The sequence below is a fragment of the Struthio camelus genome, chromosome 3 (assembly GCF_040807025.1).
Source record: "Struthio camelus isolate bStrCam1 chromosome 3, bStrCam1.hap1, whole genome shotgun sequence".
Taxonomy (NCBI): Eukaryota; Metazoa; Chordata; class Aves; order Struthioniformes; family Struthionidae; genus Struthio; species Struthio camelus.
In genome coordinates, this window is record NC_090944.1 from 89,570,873 (window position 1) to 89,584,363 (window position 13,491).

The window sequence follows — 13,491 nt, forward strand, 5'->3', positions numbered from 1 at the left end:
CATTGATATAGCTACTGGACAAAGATGCAGTATAGACAATTGGTATCCTCACAGCTATCACACATGTGGAAGAGCAGATGATGAATTATCCCACCTTTAACAAAAAGGCAGATATGTAACATGTTGCTAATGAAGAGTGTTACTCCTTAGAAAAAGGCAGGTTCCACTTGCTAATCTTTATCTCCAGCGGAAGGGAGATACATCCAAACTGAAAAGCTGTATCTTTTAATAATCTTTACAAGTAGAAGGTGTAATGAGCAGTAAACTACTTGAACAGAAAATGATCATCAGCTATTGGTGAGCATCTTAACTTGCTGTTGGCAGCCCCACATCACTTTCAGCATATGCCTCGGAAGCATCCACACTCTCTTTTGAGTATTCAAAAACAGGAAAAAGGCTGACATGGATACAGCTGCCACTGCACCCAGCCCAAAAATATGGCAGTTGGATGTGAATCTGACAGAAACGAGGCAAAGACACAGAAAGCCTCAGCCAAACCAACTTCACCTCTTCAGGGATTTGAAGAGATTTGAGAATAAATGATGTGCTCGCCTCCATTTTTCTGTTGGAATGGACAGAAAGCAGGGGAAAACATCCCTGCTGCCTTTCCAGAATATTGCATATCAAGGCAGGCTGAGTGTACAGGAAAATATAATTCTCAGCTTGCAGGGCATGGAAACTTTCTTGTGAATTGTTCAGCCCATCTTGGGAACTGCAGTCTGGATATAGAAAGCCAGTGATAATCTATCCCGGCCAAATGTGACTGAGAGTATCCAACACCTGATGGTCAGTTGTAGTATGTGTGGGCCAACCAGCAAAAGAAGCAGTGGAAACGCACGGCCTCCCCACGGAATAGAAATGCCACCTCCCCAAATCTGGTTATCGTAGGCTGCTATTCAGGCTTCTGGGCAGTGGATGAGTTTAAAGCAGTGAAGCACTTTAGCAGGCAGACTATCCCATGCTGTGGGAACACAACTCTGTTTCCTTGTAGTTCATCCCCCGGTTACCTCACTTCAATCATTGCCACAGTATTGCCACCAAATGGCAAAGCCAAATTAGCACTGAATATTTCTAAAATTTTACTAATGTTGAAGAGCACAGGGAAAATACACAGCATAACTGCTCTTGAATGGAGAAACGATCTCACAGAAAGCCCAGCTCTATCTGCTTACATCTCTTGATGCCTAGAGCAGTGATATCATTAATGTGTCTAGCAGTGATGAAAGGCATCACGGACAACCAGAAGAAATGTATGAAAGCCAAAGCCTCCCGTGAGTGATGAAATAAAAACCTCCCAGAACTACCACCAGGAGAAGGTATTTATATCAAAACTATTTCCTCTGGATAGATCATGTTCTGGGATGCAAACTATTTTCTTGAGCAGATGAGTCCTTGCTCATGTAATGCAGCACTTGTAAATACATATTTCAGTGAAACCTCAAATACATTAACCTGCTGTGAACAGAAGACACAAAGATAGCAGTAAATTACGCACTCTGCTGAGAGTTGATTGGCAGGGCACTAGATCGAAGCAGAAGAAAAAGAGCAGTGACTACGGGAATAGAAAACACACGGCTGAAAAACTCAACCAGAAGGCAGTTGTCTGTGATCACAAGTGAATGATACACTCACTCCAATACCAAGGCCCTTTCCAGGTATACACAAGAGACAGTACAATATTCAGGCATGAAAGAACAGCCCCTTCAGACAAGGAGGAAAATATCTTTGCTCCCAAAATAAGTTAAGAGTCAGAAAAAAAAAAGTGGTACATTATCTATATAATGAGGCAGATGTTAAGGGTATGTAATGGCACGTTATAGGGGCAAGCAGGTTATGTTATTCATGTTTAATTCTGCTGTCTCGAACATGATGGAAGAAAAGTTACAAAACTGAAGTGCCCAACTGGGACTTGTCACAGATACGGACACTTAGGTAGATGATAACGTCACTTTGGGAAGTGTTTGGTGAGAAAGACAGGAGGCACAGAGGAAGGGGTAAAGCCTGCAGCGCTTAGACCCTAAAGCTCAGGTAGCAGCGAGCCAGCAGGCAGGGCTGGGAGTGTGAGTGGGGTGGGCAGCAGCATGGCTTCGTTCTTCCGGCTGCACCGCAGTCGTAGGCTGGTTTCTCCTGCCAACTGCAACGGGCCGAACGAATGACGGACGTGTCGGCAGTATGTCTTGGGAGCCCTTGGAAGAGCACCGTATAAGTATATCCTTTTATGGGGCTGCACTTAAGGCCTGACTAAAGAACCGCTGCTCATTTTGGAAGGCTAGAAGACGATGTGCCGATGCCAAGCCTTCCAAGTCGGAGCGGTGGGAGTCCCCTGGCTATTTCCACCCACTCTGTGAAAGGGACCAACCACTTTGGTGGTAAGGCAACCACCATCAGCCCACTTTAGAGCCCTGCAGCAAGAGGTGCATGTCTCCGATGGAGGGATGCTAGGAGGTCCACAAACCAAAAAGAGCCTAAGCTCCCATCAGTTTTATTTTCAGCCTGAGGTAGTAAAATAATCTCAGTTGTTTGAAAGCTGTTTGAAGAATGTGTTTTTATGGGCCTTCTGCTAAGGCCAAGGGAGCACTTGGGGTGCTTGTGGGACAGCCAGCCTCGGGGCCAACCGAGGAGGCAGGAGGAAGTGAGACATAAGGACATGTCAGATGAACCTGGTCATCTAGAGCCTTCCCAGAGCATGGCAAAGAGGGATCCCCCTGCCTACATTTCTATACTGGCATTTCTCAAGTCCATTCTGATTACTGAAAGTGCCACCACAATTACAGTAACATCCTGCACTGATACTGGTTTTTATAACAGTTCATCTTTTACACATCAAAATCTGGATGCCTCTGATCTGGGTTGTCTCTCAGATGTTTAATGTCTGTCTTTACATGCTGTAAGCCAGACATGGAAATTGGAGATAATATTTAAAGAATGAACCAGATAAAACAAAATGTCAGCCCCTCCCAAATGCAGATTTCTTAGGATTACAGTAGACACATTCCTGGATTCTCGGTCTTCACTACTCATGACAGGAAGCTGCTGGAGATAGGGGAGCTCTGCAGGGTCCTGTCCCTCAGTGTGGAAATATGGTCTAGAAAGTGTAATGTCCTTCCTTCTTGTTATGTCTCTGTGTTGTGCAGATATGATCTTCAGCCACTCACCTGAACCGTAAATCCAAATGCTCGTAAAACAGTAAAAAAAAAAAAAAAAAGAAAGAAGACAAATAAAATACACTCCCTCCCCAACAACCATCAGACAAAATACAAGCAACCACCATCATTTTTACTAGTTCAAGTGATTTTTTGACATCTATTGATGTCAATTGGCTTTAAAACAAAGTCTAAGCTCCACACTTAAAATAATATACTTGCAACATTAGTCAAAATCAGTCCTACACTCTTTCACTTAATGTTTTAGGCACAAAATGCATAGTCTAAACAATTCTGGTCCTATTTTTGTTTTAAATACTTACAGTGCATTATGAATGCTGAGATAGTAACTTGTTTTAAGGGTTAATGGCCATAACTGTAATAACATGTCAAGAGCGCTCCTTTCAGCATTGTGGTCTCCTTCTACCATCTGCTGGATTTTCTTTGTTATTGCAGTAGTCAAAATTCTGATATTCTTTTTTAAGAACATGTTCATTTCAATCTTCTCCCTTTCCCTCATTTCTTAGGTATATTTTGAGACTTATGAAATCCTGAATGAATGGCAGAATTAATAAATATTGCCAATCCTTAATGAAACATTGTATCTTTCCAAAATTATTGCCAGATATGGGGCTATTTTTTTAAGAGAAAGGAAAGGTTTGATCTGTTATTACGACCGTAAAAATGTCATTTAGTTATTTTTCTTTCTAAAGTAAAAGCATACTTTACTGATAAAAATAGGCTTTGTCTCACCTCTTATTTACTCTTTCTTATCTCTGTGTTACTCTAAATGCACATGAACAGGATCCTGTCTTGGATTTCATATGAAAGCACTAATTAACCAAGTATGTTTTACAAAATTTTATTAAAAGTTATCAAAAAATCAGTAGCTAGACAATTGGTTTTTTTAAGAGTCCGGGATGAGTCTACCTCAATGCTGTTTAGATGGAGGAAGTATTTATATAATACAAACCAAGCACATTTACACAGGACTATCAAGAGATGAGAAATGCTAAATTTTTCCACACACAAAGTCACACATGCACATATCTCAGTGCTATTTTTAGACTTATTTTTCAGAGTAGCATCACATTTTAGGATGTGTAGCCAGAATATGGAAGTAGTTGGTCTTTATGCTTTCAGTGTCAAAGACCGCGTATTAGCACCGTTATTTAGGACCTTTTTGTTATGTGAGGGCATCTTATCCGAAAGGTAAAGGAGAAACGTGCACACTGGCCTGGCAACAACATTGAGACTCTTACTATAGCTTGTCTTAGAACTTACTTGCAGAGCTAACCAAAAGTTGGGAGTTTTCTCTGCGGCTTTTGTTTTCGACATGTTTTTGTGAGGAATAATCTGCACTAGGAACTGTAAATACTGTTTTTTTAAAGCATAGATGGTGAAGAATTGTCATAGATCTCTAGAGTGGGCTTCCAAATATAACGCCAGTGTGATCATGTGTTACAAAACTGGTTTCATGCTAAAAAAGACTGCAGGAACTCTAAAGAAACAGCTTTGCTCAGTGTTTATTTATACATCAATTTCTGTGGAAACCAGGAAGGCGCTAGGTTAAGAAGGTTAAATGCTTCTGAAAAAAAGGCCATTTCAAATATTTTCTGAAGAAAGCTATTTTTTTACAATATAACGTCATGCCTTTATTGTGGGAAGCTTCAAGAATTATGAGACATTGATTAAAAAGGGTGTAGATCATTGGATGTAGTGGCAGGGTGCAGAGAAAACATCTTTGGAGCGTGAGGTTAGCTAAACCAGTGCCAGGTAAACTTAAAGTAGTATGGACCATAGGGGGAATATTTTAAACCTGTTTTTCCTTGCTTTACTTTGATGTAAATTACTGTTGAAGATGGAGGGCAGCAGTGGACTGTGGCCCTCATTTCTAAACTTCAGGCTAAGGAAGCTCAGCCAGTGCCAGGCCAATTTCTCCACTGATGTGAAGATCAAAGGTAGCTTTTCTGTATAAAGTGAGCTACCTTTATGCCCTCAGAACGAATACCAGATAAACTTTGGTTTGCCATTGAAAAGCTATTCAACGATGCTGTATTTTCTTAAGCCAAGGAACTACAAAGTTATTCATACTCTGCCATCCTTTTAAAAGATAGTAATTTGCCAATCTTCACATTTGCAAAGAAAAATACTCTGGAAATAAAGTAGAACCTTGCTTCTTTCCTTCTACATCCTTCCTTTCTTCCTTCCTTCCTTTTTCCAAAATAAAGTGCAATTTTGATCCATTCCCCCTGAAATAAGTGAGAACTGGATTTCTCCTGAAGTGAAAAAAGGTTGTGGTTTGGTATTAGTATATTTGGGTTTCTTTTATCAGTCTCCCTGCAGTAAGGCTCTACTGCCAGTATTATCCCCGAGCTTTTAAAAAGAATAAAGGCTCCTGGGTTTGCAGCTGGTCAATTTTCATGCAGAAGGTATGGAGTATTTTCCCCACTGTAGTAGATCCTCTTATCTGGTTCATTACCAGTAGAATCCCCTGTATGCTAAAATCCAGAGGCAGCAAAATACTTAGGCATGTGCTTAGAGTTAAGCTCATGTTTACACGATTTGCTGCATGAAGACTTACAGACAAAGGCTGTTTTTATGGAAAAACTACGTGATACCACATGGACATTTTCTCAACTGTCACATTTCTTCCAGACTTAAACAAGCTTTTCAGGCTGAGAGCTGGAGAAGCATGGATTTTACCAGCCCCCTTACTTCCCTATAAAGCCAATAGTCAAATCTATTTAAGCTTCACCACCTGGCTCTGAGTTCTAGTGAAGGGGAAAGGTCAAAAATTAATGGTGTAGCCCATGGCTGAATGGGAAGTCTTAACTTTTTTTAAAAAAAGAAAACAAATGGAAAGTAGGGTTAACCAACGGGGAAGCAGGCTGTTACTGGGAAAGATTTTCATTCCAGTAGGTATGGCAAATGCTCTTCAGCTACATGAAGCAGATAAAAAATGACTGCAGATTTCAGTACTGTCCTGTCAGATGGGTTAGCAGAATAAAGACAGATGGCAAAGGATTGTATCTAATTCTTTCTTCTAATTCATCCTTTCCACGCCATTCTACTGCACTTACTCCAACTCAAGATTTATCAACTTAACTTCCCCTCTATAGCTCATGCTATAAAACCACATAGTATAGATTTGCAACTTCCTATTCACTATGAATATTTAACTGAACACGACTGCTTTCCTTTCACTGCCTTTAAATTCTGCTTCAGAACAGAGGATATTGAGAGTGTTAGAACCACAGAGCTCTGGCTTTATTTTTAAAATGAACATCCTCAAAGATGTATGAATATCATGGTTGTTTTGGATGAGCGTAGCTGTACTGCCCTGTCAAAGAAGAATTTCAGGTTTGAATCTCTTACCTAGATGTGGGTAATGTCACAGTCCAATATGAGCAGTATGATCTTAGAAGTACCTCACTGTTTCTTTCCTCTACATTTCTTATTTTGCAATATCTGTCTTACCAGGTGTCTCCTGACCGCTCTTCTTCATGCATGATTTCTTGCTAGAGCAGATAAAGGAAGCCAGGCAGCATGGCCCTGATAGTGCTGAAAGTGTGAACAGACCATGGTTGAGTACAAGAGTAGTGCAGTCACTGCTGCTCATTACCTGCCTGATTCTGGTCTTCCCCCTTCCCTGTCTCCAATTATTTTAAGCTATTTTTTGGAAAGTCCCATGGGGCTTTTTGATGTCTCTGTTTTCAAATGCCTGGCTTGAGAAACACTGGGCCTGATCTTTGCAGGTGTTAGTGATTAATAATAGCTCCTTAGGAAGTTAGTGGGGAAGTGACAGTTTTTGGCACCTTCCTAAACCTAGTTGAGAGTATCTTGAAGGAAAAGGGTAAGAGAGCATCGAAGAATAAGGTCTGTGCTGTCTCTCTGCTTCTCCTAATTGCTTTTACACCTCCCTCTGTGCTAATGCCTCTTGAAAACTGCAGATCAGGGCTCTCTATCAGATAGTTCATCTTGTTTTCTGAAACCGTTTGAGTTTCTTAATTTCTCAGGTTAAATATAATGGAAATGGCAGTTAACCTTTCTTCCCTTCCCTTCCCTTCCCTTCCCTTCCCTTCCCTTCCCTTCCCTTCCCCTCCACTACCCCTTGGCTTTTTTTTCACAAGAAAAAAAATTGGAAGACAAACCTCAATGACAACAGCACCATCTTCTGTTCTGCAGAGATTGTGAAGGCTTCACTCTCATGTTTTCTTAAGGAGTCCTCCACAGATGGGTCCGGTTGAAGAGTCTGCATGTAGAGCTGGATCTGACCTAACTCTATGAATTACAAGTCTGCATGTATGTAGGGAAGTGCAAGTGTATGAAAGGTTGCAAAAATTTTATCTCTTGTAGCACTTATCTCTGTGAGCCACCTTTTCATTCCCCTTTTACTCTCTTCCTATAAAAAGCACAGATGCAAGACTTAATCTACTTTTTATTTCCGTCTCTGTGGCTTGGCACATTGCCAGTTTCTGATTTCTTTCTTTCTTTCTTTATTGCAATTACTACTTTCCTTACTTGTCACTTACAGCAGTGCCACCGGGCACTACTGCCACCAGGCAATTGCCAATTCTTTTTGCTTTAGGAAAAAAATAGTCTAATGAGATGATAAGATAGACACAGATCAGCTTATCTTTCCACACAAAAGGCAGACCATGAACTACCTACTCATTGTCAAAACTTGTGTTGGTGTCACAACAAAGGAATGTTTGGCAGATGAAAGAGGAAAATGAGGTGGGAGTTAGCACGAGGAAAAGCAAGAAGCATGAAGGCGCTTACCTGAAAGTCTAATAAGTGGACAATTAAGAATGTCAGCATGGGTATGGAAGTCAATGTCTTGGTATTAGATAAGAGGATGGGGCAGGATAGACCGTAATGGGGCTGTAAAGGGAAAGTGAAAAGAAGCAGCTTGTGTCTGATGGAGCACAGAAGAGGGAGCCAGCAGAGGGACATAAAGAGAGAGGTGGCAAGATCAGAACAGCAGGCTAAGAAACACACAACAGCAAGATCGAATTAAGGTAAGATTGCTTTTGTTAGGGGATATTGAGGTAGTAGGGTGACAGCCCAGACAATAATTTTAAGTATGTGGGTAGATAGGAATGGGCCTATTTGGGGGACATTCTGCAGGCAGAATTTGCAAGATTTAGGGTTTGTCTGTATTTCACAATGGAGTCTGGTGACAGAAACGTGAGAGCTAGCTACTCAACAAGGTACATGTGTGCAATAAGAGTAGACATACTTAGACAGACTGGGATATAAGAATCCCAGATGAAGTCAGTGTTGAAATTAACTTTCAGGTAATGGGACTGATGAGTCCTTGGTGACTGAAAAAGGGATAAAGAGTAACGTGGCTGGAAAATGAAGACTTCTGCTGTAGCCCTTTAGGGCTTAAGCTGGTGGTTTCATCTTGTGACCTCCTAAAGAGAGGAACTTAAGTTTTAGTTTTGATAGGTATGCAAGAGTTGCAAGAAAGACAGATCTGGTCATATTCCACATAGAGAAGCAGATTTTGCATTTTTGGTTGAGAATACTCAAAGGTAGGGATGGAAAGCTGAGAAAGGAGCAGGGAAATCAACAGTGGAGCGCTCAGGACCTGTTCACAGAAGGCAGGAGTGGAAGATGATTTTGAACATACGAACTAAAGAACATCTGAGTGGCAAGTGGATGGAGTTACAAAGCAAGGGATGACTGGAAGAAGATGATACTGAAACTTGTTGAGTGGAATGCTACATTTCCCTTAACTGAAAACTTTGGCAAGAGCAGTTCTTGTTGACTGCAAGGAACTGGTCACCGAGGGACTGAAACGCAACTGGAGCAGATGAACTCCAGACTAGCTGTAAATGGGTAGTGAGTTCAGAAATGAGAGGGAGGAGGAAGACAGGGCAGTAGCTGGAGAGATGAGTCTTGTTTTAAAATGGGAAAGCTTAAAGCATGCTTGCATAGTGAGGTGGAAGAGCAGGAAGAGAGGTTTAGAGGAGAGTCGAGGGGGGCAATGAAGCTGAGTGTGAGGGGATCAGGAGATAACAGCACAGCCACCAGGTAGAAATGTTGTGACCAGCTTTCTTGGCCATACATACATAAATTACTTCCTTTCTCAGTTTGAAGACTTTTGCTCTTAGCCCTCTTAGCAAAAGGGTTCCTGGGCTGTAACTACAGCAAACTGACAAAAATAAGGTGGCCTTCTTTCCCTTTCTCACCTCTTGCAACTCTCTTTTCTTTGCCCCTGACAGATAGGCAGAAGTTTCTCATGTATAGCCCCTTTCTGGTCCTTCCACTTCTACTGATCTTGTCCAGCTTCAGCTAAACTTAGAAAATATCTCTGTGTCTGCACCTGGGATCCTGATATGAACCTTTACCATAGCACCTGGTCCCCTTTTCCCTTGTATGCTCCTCATTGCAAGTGCTGTCCTGCAGTAAGATTCATGCAAGAGTCACACAGACTGCCGTTTGTTTGTTTGCCAATTGTAGATTAGAACACGAATACACTTAACTACCAGTTAAGATTTATTATAAGGAGCCCCTCTGTGCATTTCAGTGGGCTTTAATTAAGGCCCATTTTATAGTGGGATAGGGATGTGGTGGTAAATCTCCTGTATGACCCCTTACCAGAAATCTCCCGTGCACTTCTGCCATCAGTGGAAGAGGAGAGAAAAGGGCAGTGTTATGTTCTGAATCCCCCTATAGAACTTACGCTATACAGGCCCATCCCATGGGCTCCAGTGGGGAAAGAATCATGCTGCAGAGTCAGCTGAGCCCTCCTTTTATGAACTGTGCCAAATTATCTGTAAATGTGCAGGTGGCAGCGTGGCACTGTAAAAGCTTTCATGAGAAGAAAGGTATTTTGTGTGATTTACATCATCAAGACTAAACTTTTTAAACACATAATTTTGTCCCGGTGTCTAATAATCTAATGTTGTGGCTCAGCTCAACGGTGCCTTTATGGCAACTGTATGATACATGTTTCCAAAATTGTACATGGGTATTTCCAAGACTTATAACTGATCGTCTGTAGTTTATACTGCAGTTTTGTCTACAGTCCTTTTCCTACATGATCAACGGCTGGAATGATGATCCATTAGAATGTTCCTAGTACAGAATTGTTTGACTGTGTGGTCACAGAGAAAAAACATTTACATAACATTTACATAACAAACATAACTTGTAGAAAAGAGCATGAAGTTAACTAAGGCATTGATTTTTTAACTAGGGGTATGAAGAGGGCATCCTAGCCCTCTTGTATTGCTAAATTAGTGTAATAATATGGCTGGGTCCTGACGAAAACCCAATAAACTCTCAGTGTCAAGTACCTGAGCTGTAAAATTAGCCCCAACTTGGTCATGCGCTGGAAACCCTAACATTCAGCAAAAGTTAAAGTGCGCTATTAAAAGCACTATAAAGTTCAGATATGAGTTGGCAATAACGCACGTTCCTCATCTTTGTCCTACCTCTTATAGGCTAGGTAATTGCCTGGAGAGCAAGACACAGAGAGGCTCTAGGTAGGAGAGCGTGCAGTAAGCCCTACATCTGTTATAGGGAGTTGATAAGTATTTTCTGGCCTATAGACAGCAGTGGCCTGTAAAAAGGACATCTGGACTGGCCATTTATTTCAGGGCTGTCTGCTATTGTGGTGCACTGGTTTTGATGATCCAGGTAATTCCTCTCAGTCCTAGGTTTCTAAAATAGATGAATTTGAGGGAGAGCATTTCATATGACACAGAAAGAAAACAGCTGCAGGCTGTCTTCTCCAGAATACCCAAGCTATTTCAACCTTTGGTCTAGGCGACATGCTGAGGCTGGAGGGGACGTGTCAAGTTGATCCAAAGTACCCAGAATATGGAAATAGCACAGAGGATTATGGTCAGGCAGGCGCAGGCTGTCATAATGTAAGTTTTCCTCTGGGTAGTCCAGGTCATATTGGAGGCTGTTCTGGCCCCGTGGCCTCTCAGAGCTGGCAGTCAGCAAATACTAGCAGGTGGTGGGCAAGCGGTGGCTCACTGAATCATGTGGCCTATGAGCTGTTGAGTGGCAGATCAGTGTCAGCATGCACCCAGGCTTTCTTCAGTTTCTCTCCTCATATATGTCTCTGTCAAACCAAGTCATGTGATAAGCAGTGTAGAGATACATACAGTCTGGGTAAGTCAGAAAGTATAGAATATTACAGAAGTTGTTCTAAATAGTAGGGCAGAGCATGTGAGGGATTTGGCAGGTGTGGGGGAGGTGAAAGCAGTTTGGGATCCTAGACGCAGTTGCAGCTTGCAGGTTAGGGACCTGGGAGCAGGGCTCTCTTGGGAAGAAGGGAGGAGAGGGCTGGGATAGCCTTGGGGGATGAGGGAAACAGAACGGGATGAGGCTTTTGGGGAGGTAGGGGTGTATGTTCAAAAACGTAGAGCCAGAAAACACGAATTTAGAGTCCTGGCACACGGACACTTAGGGAGTATGGTGTGAGGGTATGAACAGTGGCTCCTGCCATTTGAAAATTACAAAAAGCTGCCTCTTGGAACAGGAGGTTTGGCCATCCTTGGCATATAGCAAAAGTGTTAGGCTCAGCCTATGGAGAAGACACCATCTCTTTGTGATGTCCGCCAAAGTATAAAGTTTTTTGCACTACCTTCCACTCTTGGCACATGGCAGAACCACTGCTATTGTTAATGGAAGATTTACAGCAAAGATCACGCCTAGAGCTTGACATTTATGTACTGACTAAATTTTATCTATTATTTACTGAGTGCCTTCCTGGTGTATTCAGCACCAGTCAGAGGGTAAAATATTCCTTTTTATGACCTCCCTTCTGCCTTTCCTTTCTCTTTACACCATATCCACCTTTTTGCTTTTTTGTCCTCTACTTTATCTTTCTGCATTGCGTTCCAGTCAGGAGCTTCCTAGTCCAGCCTCCCATCGACTTAGTTTCTCACTTACTTCTACTTTTTGTCTGATAGGATGATCAGCAATAAAATGGTTCAAATTTAAATGCCGACATCTAACGTGACACAACAGGGCTTTAGAGTTGGCACCCCACTGTGATAAAAATAACGGAAAGGAAGAATTCAGACAATACTGGAGAAGAGCAAAGCACCTGGTATTTTGTTCAGTTTTGGTGACTACTGGTTGTGCAGACTTTTAAAGCTTCATTTAGTTAAGCACCAAGTGAGCCTGAAGGGAAGACTAACACTGTAATATGGAAGGGATATCCTCCTTGGAGCTTTGTCAAGACTGACAAAAGAAACACCTACAATTTGTCTGGACTGCATGCTACAAGTAAGAAATGGAAAAATCAGCAAATAAAGGCATCACAGCATATGAAAAAGCAAACAAAGCATATTATGCCGTGAAAGAGATTTCAACTGCAAGCATAATTTCATATATCCTGCTCATTCCTCCTCTGAAAAATGTTTTTGTGTGTATGAAACTAAGTACTAAGGTTTATATTTAAATAAATGCATTAGTTTGGACTGTGTCTGTTTTCTTAAGCTCTTTCCTCATTACAGAGTTCACATTTAACCAAATACATACAGAATGCTAATGCATATTCAAACCATGTCAGTTAGCTAACTGGCTTAAAATAACTTCTTTTCACTTTCTTTTCCTGGAATATACCGCATACACAGTCACACTGTAGGTTCACTTTTACTAAGAAGCTTCAGCCATTTTGCAGTTGGTAGACTCTCAAAGATATCGAATTTCTGAAAGTTTTGGAGAACTGGGTAGCAAGGAAAAGGAGGGAGAATATATTTACGTGCTTTGGAGGGAAAGATCAAGTGGTATCTCAGCCTGAAAACTTTCAGTAAGTATTTCTTTTTCATTAGACACCTAAGAAGCTATTGTTTAGCCAAAGTAACTCCCATAACCATTGGAAACCATGTCCTGCTGCTCTAGGAATTTCTTGACCATTGCTTTGACAGGACCAGACAGTTCCAGGTTTGCCATTTGCTATGGCCATGTCTTCTAGGAGAGTGGTTTGCAACCACTTTTGATATGCTGATCCCTAAAATTTTTTCATGGAAGTTGTACAACCTGCATGGTGAATTAGCGAGGCTTACTGGAAACCAGCTTGTTCTGCTTAGTTACCTTCTGGGTATGCCAGTGGCTATAACCAATAAATTAAACTGCCTTAGCGTGTTTTCGGGATCAGGTGCCGCCTCTCTGCACGCAGGGGACTGCGGAGACCAGCACAGTTCCAGTGTCCAGGAACACCTACCATTGTCATTTGAGACAGATGCAGGGTTTGCAGGTAGATCTTTGGTATTCTGCAATTACAACGCAGACAGTTCTGCACAGCTAGAAAACACCCATTTATATTGGCACGAATGACAACAAGCAGAGACAGGAGAACAGAGCATTCTGT

At 41.7% G+C, this 13,491-nt stretch overlaps 1 long non-coding RNA gene across 1 annotated transcript; it reads right to left on the reverse strand.

The window, feature by feature from the left end:
* Window positions 1-449: 449 nt before the first annotated feature.
* LOC138066792 (uncharacterized) lies at window positions 450-7,395 on the reverse strand. The gene is made up of 3 exons (XR_011140292.1): window positions 7,298-7,395; window positions 6,624-6,707; window positions 450-3,155 (listed from the first exon to the last, which is right to left on the reverse strand). It is a non-coding gene; the product is annotated as an uncharacterized lncRNA (long non-coding RNA).
* Between the last annotated feature and the right edge of the window lie 6,096 nt (window positions 7,396-13,491).